The sequence below is a fragment of the Cynoglossus semilaevis genome, chromosome 10, assembly GCF_000523025.1.
Source record: "Cynoglossus semilaevis isolate Cse_v1.0 chromosome 10, Cse_v1.0, whole genome shotgun sequence".
NCBI classification, from domain to species: Eukaryota; Metazoa; Chordata; class Actinopteri; order Pleuronectiformes; family Cynoglossidae; genus Cynoglossus; species Cynoglossus semilaevis.
The window spans coordinates 7,582,685-7,595,121 of NC_024316.1; the positions used below are offsets into that span (position 1 = coordinate 7,582,685).

The 12,437-nt window shown below is 40.8% G+C and overlaps 1 long non-coding RNA gene across 3 annotated transcripts in view; it reads right to left on the bottom strand.

Moving 5' to 3' along the window:
* LOC112487653 (uncharacterized) overlaps positions 1–12,400 on the bottom strand; it is a 54,956-nt gene extending 42,556 nt beyond the window's left edge. For all 3 annotated transcript variants that reach the window (XR_003050962.1, XR_003050960.1, XR_003050961.1), the window contains exons 1-2: positions 12,117–12,400; positions 11,207–11,415 (exon numbers count right to left, since the gene is read on the bottom strand). This is a non-coding gene — a long non-coding RNA (uncharacterized LOC112487653). The remainder of the gene's footprint in view (positions 1–11,206; positions 11,416–12,116) is intronic.
* Between the last annotated feature and the right edge of the window lie 37 nt (positions 12,401–12,437).

Consider the following 12,437-nt stretch of genomic DNA (forward strand, 5'->3'; position numbering starts at 1 on the left):
AAAAAAAAATCAGGTCCTGGGAGTGATTTGGAAATGGCATACACTGATTAAGAACATACAGTACCTGAAAAGTTGTACTACTGAAATGAAGTAACACCACTGGTTATATCACCATGTCAAGGAAAAAAAACAACCCTTCTTCTCTCGTCTGTTCCCTACAGGGGTTGCCACAGCGGATTATCTGCATCCATCACCATCATCTCCCACCTCTACTTTTACACCAATCATAACCTTGTCTTCTTTTACCACATCAACTAATCTCTGAGGTCTTTCTCTTCTCTTGCCTAAAAGCTCCATTTCCAACATCCGTCCAAACCATCTCCACCTCTCCTCTCTGACTTCATCTCCACGCTGCTCCACCTTAACTGTCCATCTGATCTGATCCTGCCTCCAAATCTGCCTCCTTTTGTCTACTAGAAAGATCCACTGACTTTAAACCATACATCATAGCAGGTCTCACTACTGCAAATACAACTGCTGGCAGGTTAAGTACATATTAGCCTCAACATTTCTGAACCTCCCCCTCTCCATCTCACCCCCTTCATATCCATGTTCCTCCCCCTGTCCTAAAGACATCTAAGACAATTACAGTCCTCTGCCCAGGACTTCATAATGTTCCATATTTAATGGGGTGCCAGTAATGAGAACATGTTCAACAGAACTTCAAAGAGAAACCTTGATTCTTCTGATGTAATGAGCAGTTTGAGGGTCTGACTGCAGCAGTCTAGAACATTGTAGGGAGTGGTTTACACATTGTCTACTGGTCTGATCCACCTGGACTCAGGCAGGAGGGTTGTACCAGGAATAAACACTGCACCAAATCACACAAACCACTAACACACTGGTCCCTGACTGAGGGGAAGGCTGATACAGTGATAAAGGAAAAGAGATACTGTACAGGTAATAATATAATATTGGTATTAGTAGTAGTTGTATTACTACTAGTAGTAAAAGTAGTCATGATAAAGTTCCTACGGCACCGGTACTATTTGCATTGTAACAGCTTGTCTGACTGTACTCTATATATTATGGAGTTGTCTTTCCTCCCCTCTTTCCTCCCCTCTTTCCTCACCCTTCTCCTTCTTTCTCTCAGTCTGGATCTGCTGGAGTTTTTTCAGAATGCATGTTTGTCTGTTAAAAATGTTTTGTTTTGAGGATATTTTAATTTCCATTATTTTAATTGAATTAAAATGTTCTTCTCATAGTACTTTGTAAAAAAACAACTGTCCCTTTAAAATACTGTGGCTTATTATTGTTAAGTCAGCAGGTGAGTCAGGTTAATGTCAGGAAACCTACAAAAATATAATATAGACGTACATTTCTGGTACCAAAATGACTAATCCACAGCCGTAAGACCGATGACATTGGCCCGGAGCTCACACTTGAGGTTCACAGACAACAGGCAGGAGTTGACAAGTTGTCGTGGAGCCCTGCCCTCCTCCTCGCGGAGGCCCTGTGATTATTCAATATGATGAGCAGACGAGGGGAAGGAGAAGTAAGTGAAGGGAAGAAGGGAGGGGAGAGTGTGGATGAAGAGAGGTTAGAGATCATCCTTGTGGGAGCACAGGACAGCAGGAGTGAAGCTCTACATCTCCCTGAGACACACTAGGGCTCACACCACTTGACCTCCCAGCTGGGGTCAAACAGAAGCTAATTGGCCAGAGCCGCTCTTTGGACTCTTCACTGAAATCATTCATGGCTTGTTTTAAACAAGTATCTGTAAATTATATAAAAAAATTAAACTATTTTTTTCGGGAAATTCTTAAAACACTACTGTGACTCAACTAATTTTTAACTACTTTAGTCACCTAAAAAAATATTGTTTCCACTTAAAATATGTATTATTATAATGTATGCCACAACATTAGGCAATAAAGATTCAGACGACCCGACTACAACATGTGACATTTCTGACAGTTCCTGGAGACAACCATGTTCAGACAGTCTAAAGATACAACCTCCACACACACCAGCGCACACTGTGTTAAATCAGAACCTCATTCTGAGCACAAATGACAAAATATTACTTCTAATTATGTATCATTTCGCAAATGACTCATCATCACATGAGGGGGTAGAATTGTGATAAAAAATTGGGTTGACTTTATTGACCTGGAGAGTGCGAAGAAATAATTACACACAAAAAAAGTCTTTGTAGCGTAGTATTACTCACTACTCCGTGTCAGCCACTGATAAAGGACACACAGAGACGAAACACAGGACTGATGGTGGAGGAGAAGGAGGAAACATTTCTACTGCTCTAATTTCTGTGACTCAAGCTCGTTATTCCTAAAACCTTTGGAGACAAAATTATTATATTTATATGGCTGTAATTTCACGGCAGTGCTTTTAAAAATAGATTAAATTGCACTGCAAAAAACTGCAAAAATATTATTAAAAGGAATCAATCAATCTAAACTAGCTACAAGGGTCAAAGGTCTTTCCTCTGCAAGAATCCAATGCCTCAACAGTAACAGGTTTTGTAGAGTAATATTGAACATTTCTGTAACTGTTATGTATAAATTACAACTTAAATGATATCGAATATTTGAAAAAAAAAACATTATGAACTGAATATAAAATGATGTTCCTAAATCATGATGTGCTTAACAAGATTTTTTTTAATAGTAAAAAAAATATTGTTAAATAAAGAATGTCTTTCTTTGACTTTTTTGCAGTAAGACCACACATTTTTAGATAACCTGTCACCTTTAGTGAGCAGTTTTCAGCAATACTCCCCCCTTGTGCTTTTCTAGCAGTACTGTAGCTTTAAGGCCAGTATTAACCTGACTTTCAGGCTCTTTGAATAATACCTTTCTTAAGAGCCTTTGATGTCCCTGATTATGGCGTTAGATTAAGTGTTCTTGTTACTGACCTAATCTCAAAACTGTAAATCCCTCATTAAGTACTGCCGTAGAGCAGAAATAAAAAACAGCAACAAGGGCACAGCAACCGCGGCTTTGAATCAAATTAGCCATGCATTTACTGCAGCGTAGGCAAGGTCTCCCCATCTGAAGGGCCGTAAACTCAGGCAGGGGGAAAGTGCAGCATGGAGGCAGCTGCACCGGAGCTGCAAAGTGTCTTAAGTGGTAGAGAAAATCTCATGGCCCATTAATTTTCAAATTAAGCATCATGCCTGGCAGCATCCATTTTGTCCTTAGTCATAAAGGCATTGACATGGAGGTGACTGCTGCCTGTCTTTGGGTGTCCAGGCCTTCAGAGGCCCGACTCAGTCTCCTCCCTGAGGCTGCATCTGTCTCTGTGTGTCCTGGTGCTCAGTCCAATTAGCATGTCACATTAGGCAGCGTGCACCAAGCAGGGCTGAATATGCCCAAACCTGCCTCCTTGATTTTGGTAATTGCACTGAGGCCTCATTATCTCATGTAGCTCAGCAAGCGCTTGTGCTTAAGGCCATGTATATTTGGGTGTGTGTGTGTTTGTATGTGTGTGTGTGTGCATGTTGCTGCTCATGCTTGTTTTGCTTATGCTTTATATTTAATTACCAGGGGTGCTGAAGCCACAGCCGCTGCCCTGCAGGGAGCACAGTTTCCAGGCATCCATATCCAAAACCTGCGTCCAGTAAAAACTCTGTGAATCAAGTGCAGACAGGCTGGCAGGAAACACACTTATGATTCATCCCAGATGCAGAGAGGTGAGAAAATGGCACTGATTCTCTCTTAGCGGTTCATTAAGCAGCGATAAGGCTGAGCATTTGCCCCCAGCCATGTGATATTCATGGCTGCTGATACCACTTAGCCCCAGCATCTGCCGGTGCTGCTCATGTCAGAGTCAATCTTTAAACAAGGCAAATCAATATGCCAAAGATGATCACGCAGCTGTGGAGTCATCATCATCTGACAGCAGGCAGAGAGAGAGAGAGAACAGACATCTACATCACTGTGAGCCACGCACACCCAGAAGCCCGTGCAAAGGTTACTGTACGGGAGTGTTTACTCCAATCACGTGTGCTTCATTTTTCAAAACGCCGCAGAATCAGTGGAGAACGTAGGGTCAAGTTTGGAGCCCAGTTCATCATTAAGTCATTACAAGAACAGACCAAAGAAAAAGGGCAACAACTGAGGTTAGCAAAATACTCATATCTATATACTGTATCTAAATAGACAAGACGGACAAAGTGACCGCTATTTATCTTGTTAGCAACACATAGTACCCACTGGTGGTATCTGATCTTCCCAATATTTTCATTATTTTTGAACCTAAAAAGGGAAAAACAGAATATAATAATATATAATATATATATTAAACATGTAAAGTACGTACGGGTAAATGAGATTTGGGTTGGAAAATCTAAGATCTGTGAGTATTTAATTAATTTAGGGTGATGACTTTGGACACAGGAGGGCAATGTTGTTGTTGTTCGACTGTTAATAACAGTGTGGGGAGTTGGGGGTTCGTAACTGGTAAAAATAAACGTAATTAATATAATAACTATCCCGCCTCTACTTCACGATTTTTCTCATTTTAAGGTGGGTCTTGGGACGCAACTACTGCAATAGAAGGATCACTGTAGTAGTATAATTTGCATAATTCATGTGATTTTTGCCAGTTAATATTGACAGCCCTAAATATAATACTTGCTGTGGATAAAACAGCTTTGATGGAAACCAGAAACAAAAAGAGTTGACGTTAACACAGTATCTCAGGTGTATTTCCAGAAGAAGAGCTAACATGCTGTAGAGGGTTGAAGCACCACAGCCTCTTGACAAAGACATTGATACAACACCTTTCAGTGTTAAAGCAAAGTTTTTCATTTCAGAAGGTTTGTTCAGCAAAAATAAGTAACGTAATACAATTTTAAAAGGTTATCAAAAGAAAGAGACCATCAAAAAGAAAAAAGAAAAGAAGAATAAGCCACATTGTCAAGGCCAAGGCTTTAAACATTGAAGATTGAATCAAATTCTAATCTCTGATTTGGTGGGAAATGAGCTCTTGATAAAAAAAAGAAACGAAAGAAGAATTAGCAGTGAGGTAGAGACGTGCTGAGAGAACTGACTCTATTAAATCAATTAAGTCTGCAGGCTGCAGGAGCCCGGGCAGCAGGATAATTACTCAGGGAGAGTGATCAGAGACTAATCTAATGATGATGCCCTTTGCTTCTCACTAGCAGACTTGATGAAGCAGCACTCCTGTGGGACAGGTCCCGGCTGTGAAACACACACACGCGCGCACACACACGCACGAATAAAGGACATCAAAGTGCAGTGTATGTGTTTCTCCACAAGGAACACCATGAAAGTGAAGCAGGAAAAAAAAACGCCGCAGATTTTTAAGGCGGTGTCTCCATTGGCTGTGAGGTTAATGTAGGAACATGGTTCCTACATCTAAAGCCCCATACACTGCTCTTCAGAGGCTTCTTGTAACACGCATTGTTGAATTGAACAAATTGGTCTAGTGGGGTTAACTTACTAATAAATAAGGCATGTCTGCACAGCTGTTTACACAACAGTCTGAGGCTGGTGACGACGGTCTGTACATTCTGACAGTAGCATGAGCCATACATTTAGAAACCACTGTCGGATGTCACTGTACTTTGTTTGAGTTTAACCAGTTGCAGATTAGTGGTCCTATACAGGAGGGTGCTCGGTTTATGACTTCCTCGACCTACAGGGTTTCGCCGTTATGTTGCCATCTCCCATAAATTGATTTAAAAAGTCTTGTTCCATCAAACCTCGCCAACTACAGACAGAGAGCTAAATGACAGACAGAGCAGAGGAATATGTCATCACGTAAGGATGGAACCCTGACTTAGGTCGAGGACCGCCTGAGTCTTAATTTTTTTTTGTTTACATCATGTGTCTGTATCTCTAGTTTTGCATCTCTTTCGTACACAAGATCAGATTACAGGATAATGGAGAGATATTAAGGGAAATGGATAACCAATAGCACAAACCCAAATTAGAGCTGAGGTGACGTAATTGGCAACATTTAAGTTATCAATCACACTTATATGTGACGCCGTGTCATCACAAATCTTTGAAATGGGAAGATATTAAAAATAAAAATCCACTCTTGATTGTTTCCAAAAATTCCCAGATAGGACAGACTATTATTAAACACAGTAACTATCCAAGGAGGAGGCGACTACATATATCAGGTGATTAGGACTCAGATGGTGTGAAGTTCTCTTGGGTTTCCAGGAATCTTACAGCCTCAGGCAATTGCTCCTACAGAAAATTCTGTTCCAATATTGCTTTTTTTTTTTTTTTTTTTTTTGGAGACTCCAAGAAAATAAAATTTGATTTAATTTATGTATAAACTGATGCAACACAATTTTCTCTTAAGCAGCTAAGGAACACCTCAGTCTGTGATACGGCTTAGACTGTGGTGCAATCACCTCAGACTATTGGCTTCCTTTGACTGACGTTTTTTTTTTAATTCTCTCCCAGTCTGCCGTGTCTGCCCTTCTCCTCCACATTCTGTTCCTCTTGTGACAGAGAAGACAAGGATTATCCTTCCAGTGGATTCCCACTTGACACAGAGTGGGCTGTTTTTGAACTTTGACTGACTGGGGCCCCTTCATTCCCACTCCCAGGCTGTTGGAGCTCTAGTGGCTCAGACGTAACAGAGGATGCTGCAAATAATAGTGATGTTGTCAAAGACAGACGAAGAAACAGACTTATGGGAAAGAAAAGGGGTCCAGAAGACAGAGGCTTCTGAAAACTGCTTAAAGAAATAAAATGTAAGGTGTAGATTATTAATCTTTGATTTGCAGTAACTTTGAGAATATATCAGGACCAACAAGACATGGTAGATGAATGTCAGACTGAAACACCTCAGAAGTTCAGAGCAGTGTCAAAAATAACATATAATCTGTTATACGTTGAGCCCCTCTTGCGTCTTTGTCAGCCAGAAACACACAACAACACCCCACAAAAACATATATATTTAAGTACAAATATATGTCCAATATATTTAAAGACCTTAGGCTACTTATATAATCTTGAAATTTCAGAGAAATAGTAGAAAGAAAAATGATTCAGTCTGGCCGAGCAGTTTCTGGAACATGACATGAGAAGGTGGTCAGAACTTATAATAACTCATAAACAAACAGATGAGAACTCCACAGTCAACTGTCTGTGTCCTGACTCCTACTCCTACCTAAGTTGATTTCTGGCTTCTTCCTGTTTTTGTTCCCAGCACGCTGGCTCCCAAATCCACTCAGAGCCGTGGTGTCCTTCCCCTGCTAGGCTGTACCCTCCTCGACTAATTGAGATGTCTGCATGTTCAGATAGAGCCACCCCCCCCCCCCCCCCCCCCCCAAACTGCAGGGATCCCTGAGTGAAATCCTATAAGTGTAACACCGCAACCAAGCAGCCTTTTAACTTAAGACTAACAGAGCTGGTGGCTCTCAGAGTATTTTTTGATTTTCCTAGCAGCCAGCCACAGGCCGTCACGACACTTAGCCCTGTGAAATACTCTGGTATTTCTGGAAGGAACCCTTGGTGATGGAGCAAAAGTAGAAGAAGAGACAGAGGGAGAATGATGAAAAATGTGGCAGACAATAGTGGCAGATAAGACCAATAATGGACACTGAATGTGATATATGTCCGGTATTGAACATTATTTGAACAAGGGACTACAAGGTGGAGAGATGGTACGCGTGCTTGCCTTACAGTAAGGTCAGTTGTTCGATTCTAAATCTACTTGTTTTACATGTATGTAAAAACTGTACATTTCTTCTAATTTCAGTTTTTGCACTGCAGCTGTACTAGTACAGAGGGTCCTCTGTATACAACATCCTTAAACTTCACCATTACGTACTCACACCCTCTACATATGAATTTATTAAGAAAGTCTTGTTGCCTCATTCCGATGAGAAAAACGACTGTTCATATTCGGTTTTGTGTCAGGGTTTTTATAACATCCTTAAACTTCACCATTACGTACTCAGATACGTACGAAGATCAGTTCCCAGGTTTCGGTGTATGTTGCAAAATTAGGACTTAGGAAACAAGGAGCCACTACGGGACGACTGCACGGCTTGGTAGATAAAGATTAAATACATACATACATACTTAACCCTCCTTTCATTCTAAAAGGTTCAAATGTTAGTCTGTCTTCGTTAATGGTGTCAGTAAATAAAGTAATAATACACAGCGCAGGATCATTTGTTTTAAATTGACTTCAATTGCAACAAGATAAAAGCATAAATTTAAAAAAAAAAAGACAAAGAATGATGATGAGTAAATCCAAGTATGATTCAGTCTGAGTGTGACTAAAAGGCTTGCTGCCAGATGCACCACTATCTACCCTCAGAGTCCAGGTGGAGGTGGCAGCTTCTCTGCCCACCAGCACTGGGTCCTGTCTGATCGGCTTCCAGACTCCCACTCGTCCCCCCAGGAGTGAAGACTCAGCCTCCGCCACCGAACCCAATTTAGCTGCTGCTAACACTGTGTGGTGAGTGAGCTCAAACGGTCCTCTGGAGCCTTCACACAGTCTCTCCGTCAAAGTGTGGATGAATACCTGAAAGCCACTGCAGAGTGTGTGTGTGTGTGCGCGTGGATAGTTGCGAGGCAGTGTTATTTGGTTGAAAAAGAGACGAAGAAGTGTGAAAGGTAGGCAAGGCACAAAAATAGAGAGTGTCCTGGCCAATGTGTAAAGAGGTTTGACTAACACAAGTTTCAGCGGTAGCCAGAGTGGAGTTACAATTTCCACCACATTTTCAAAGTCTGTATTCTCCAGCATGGATTTACTTTATGTCAAAGTAGGACAGTTTCTGAAGTGGAATTTGAATATTAAAGGTTAAAAAAATCCCAAACGTCAGCCTTGGGTGATGACACACTCCAGGAGATATTTACTATTAGTTGCAAGCCATACAACAGGACAAAATACTGTTGAAGGAAAAAAAGGTGCCACAGACATTTCGACTGCAGGACGATGTCAACTCTAAGTTCCAAAAACTGCCTTGAAACAAATCAAACAGTCACCTGTAGTTAGGACAGACAGCGTGTTATAACACACAACAAGAACAATCAGATGTCAACAGTCACGTTTCAGACCGTGTCGATGATCATTTCTCCATCACTAACTGAGATCCAATAACAAGTCATTACCCCGACTGTACCCCACTGGGTTCAACACCAGCCCAATACAAGGGCTAAAAAGCTTTTCTCACAGAAACTAAACACCAATGCTCCACCCCATCCTAATAAGGCAGATAGAAACAGCAACTACGTTCCTTTACTTATATTACAGACCATCCTTCCAGCAGAGGTTGCCTACAATAGGCTCTCTTAAAAAAAAAAAAAAAAAACCTCTTCTATTAGCACTACATATGGTGTCAAATGATCACCATTGTTTTTGCCAAACAATGGCATTGGCACCAAAACTGATTTATGACATCCACTGGGGAGTTGGAAGATTCATAATCACTTCATGAAATGAGCGGTGACATTACAACAAGCTGGCCATCTTTGACCACAGGAGCTCTGAACTTAAAGTAGAGCCAGCTGTGGATTAAACCAAAATAAAGTTCAAACGCATGCCACCAGGACCTGGCTTGATACAACAGTTCATTTGTCAGTTCCTCCTCGGTCAATTAGTCATTAGGAAAGTAGCAAACATTTGAAACATTTTTGAACATAGTGCTCACGCAAATTTTATCCAGACCAGTACTGCATCAGGATGACTCACAAGTCTTGCTTCCCTCCACTCTCCCACATGTCCACGTGATCTTTATAGTAAAGTGTATTTGAAAAATCTCAATATCATATTCTTTACAGATTGAGCTCAGAATAATAATGAGCAAACAAACCAAGGTGTCAGATTATCTAGGTCTAGGCGTGGTCCTGCAGCGTTCTTATTCACAATGATAACAGATGAAACCCACATTTGGATGAAACATTCAGAAAGGTGTTTGTAAAATCTACAAAAAAGATCCCCTAATTTTAACTTTCCCACAGTGTTTTTCAGTAAGGTGGGTGAAGAGTTGATTTCACGGTGGGAACGTGGGATCTAAGTCCGACACACACTAAATCACACACAGACAATATTTTTGTTTCTAGGTTCTGTTGAAAGGCCTCTGGCAAACTTGAGAACATCCTGCACCGTGAGAAGTGTGCAGAACACATTTGGGCCAAGAACAGGATTAAAGCCAAGCAGCCAGAAAGCAGCCATGTCTAAGAGAAAAGCTAAAAGAAGAAGATGGTGTTACAGAGACGCAGTAAAACCAACAGTGTTTCCTAAAGGGATGCTGTCACTGCCTCTTAGTTACAGACGTGACAGCAGCGTAGGAGCAAACAGGTTGGCAGGAAATCAAATCCGAGCCTTTTCTCTGCTGACATAAACATTTGTTCTATGCCCTCCTGGATTTAGAAACACAGCATCAATCTGAGAGTGGACTGAGAACAATGCAATAATCCACTGATATTCTATTAATCCACGATGAATGGACTACACAGATTTACGCAGGTGAATAATGAAGATGTTTGGGTCATTTTTGGTGTCTAAATCCAAACTGGCTTCACCTACAAAGGTGTTTGGATAACGGAGTCCTGCGTTAGAAAAACTCAAAGCTTAACATTTAAAGCCAGCTTAAAATCAGCTTTTCTCCTGAGGAAAAGCAGAAATTTGACATGTAAACACATTTTATAATCCTCCTTTTCTTTAATTACATGCCCACACCTCTGAACTGAAGACTGCATTTGTAAGAAAAAACAAGTTTCCTAACCCTATTAATACTGCTTTAATGCAGCGCTGACTGGTTGTTCATTCTCAACCAAGTCAGACCACTGAAAATACACAGCTATAAAAGAATAACCTCTACCAAAGAACACATTCAGAATTCACCTCTTATTAGATATACTTGGGCCAATGAAAACAGGTTCACCGTCTGTGTCTTCTGATTGGCTAATGTTGCTTTATAGTTTAGGTTCTACTGCCTTTCACTGCCTTGGAATAGTTTTGATTACAGTAAATTCTTGTGGTCGCCATCATCTGATATTTCTCTTCGTGATTCACAGGAGGTTTTAGTTAGAGACATATGTGGACTGAGGTCAGTCCGGCACATACATTCAATGTCTGTCTATCTATCCATCTATCTGTCTGTCTGTCTGTCGGTTTGTTCTAAGTACAATGTTATGAGTCATTCTTGTGCATTATCTTTGTTCATAATCAAATATTCGTCTAAATACCACTTCTCATTTGCTTGTTCTGTGTGAAAGTCACCATGTGTCTCTTCACTTACTTCCACCTCTGAACATCAGCCCGTGAATTGAACTCGTCTCCCCTTCCATCTCTTCTCGTCATCCTTTTCTTCTCTTCTCCCCTGCAGTCGTGCTTCAGTTCATAATGGAGTCCTGGATGACCTCCAAGATGTTGCTTCCACCACCCGCTCTGCTGCGCCACCTGCTATATTCAAATCTGAATGTCTAATCAAGACCATTCTCTTTCTCCCTGGAATAAACACAATTAAAAAAAAGAAAAAGAAAACTCAGTCAACAGTGATCTTTTTTCTCCAACTCCACACATTCATTAACAGCCCTCCAGTGCTAGCAAACTCTGGGTCAGGTCAAAGCATTTAAGGCAGAGGAGACAGCTTTTTTTTCTTTCTTTCTTTCTCTCTGTCTCGTCGTTTTTCAGTCAGGGCATCTTCGAGGTTAGCAGATTTGCATACAGCATCAGACATGAGTATCCAGAGGCGTCGGGAGATGCGTCAGGTCTCAGATCATGCATACAATGTTCATTTATGGGCTTGACAAAATAGGTCATGTCATGTCATGTCAAGTTGCGTCACACTGCTGTATGAAGTTATCACATCATGGTCCATTGTGTAGCTGTCAGTGGGAATCACAGTCAGACTGGTGTCACTCTGTTCCCCTGAAGAAGAAATTATAGATTTTTCTCTCTCCGAAAAAGTTAAAATTATGAAGCTCGGAGAAAACCAGTCTGCTTAAAATTCAACCTTGGTTTGTAATTTTTTTTTGTTCTCTCACATAGATACTGGTATTTATACTGAGTAGAATACAATGTTTTTAAAGAAAATAATGGATGATTTTGAGTTGAAGCTGCTGCAATGCTGCTGAAAACTAATTTTGATCAGATTTTGGGCAAAATTTTGAATGATCCAATTAAAGGTGTGACAACTGTATACTTACTGAGGCATCGTAGGCAATGATGTAGTAATGGTCCATCACCTGCACGGAGGCCTGGAGGTGTATGGATCAGGCTTCTTCATCTGTTCATCTGTGAGAACACTTGTGAGGAATCCAGGCTGTAGTTTACTTGCAAAGAAACTGTGGACACAAAAAAAGAACAAGAATGACACTATTATTTAATCATTGGTTGGACAACTGCTGATTAATAACCCCAGGAAAACCAACAGACCTTAAGCTCCTATTCAGAATTTGGACACTGCAACACTGACAGCAATGTGGAGAATTTATGTACAACAGCACGCGAGACACAGAAAAACATAT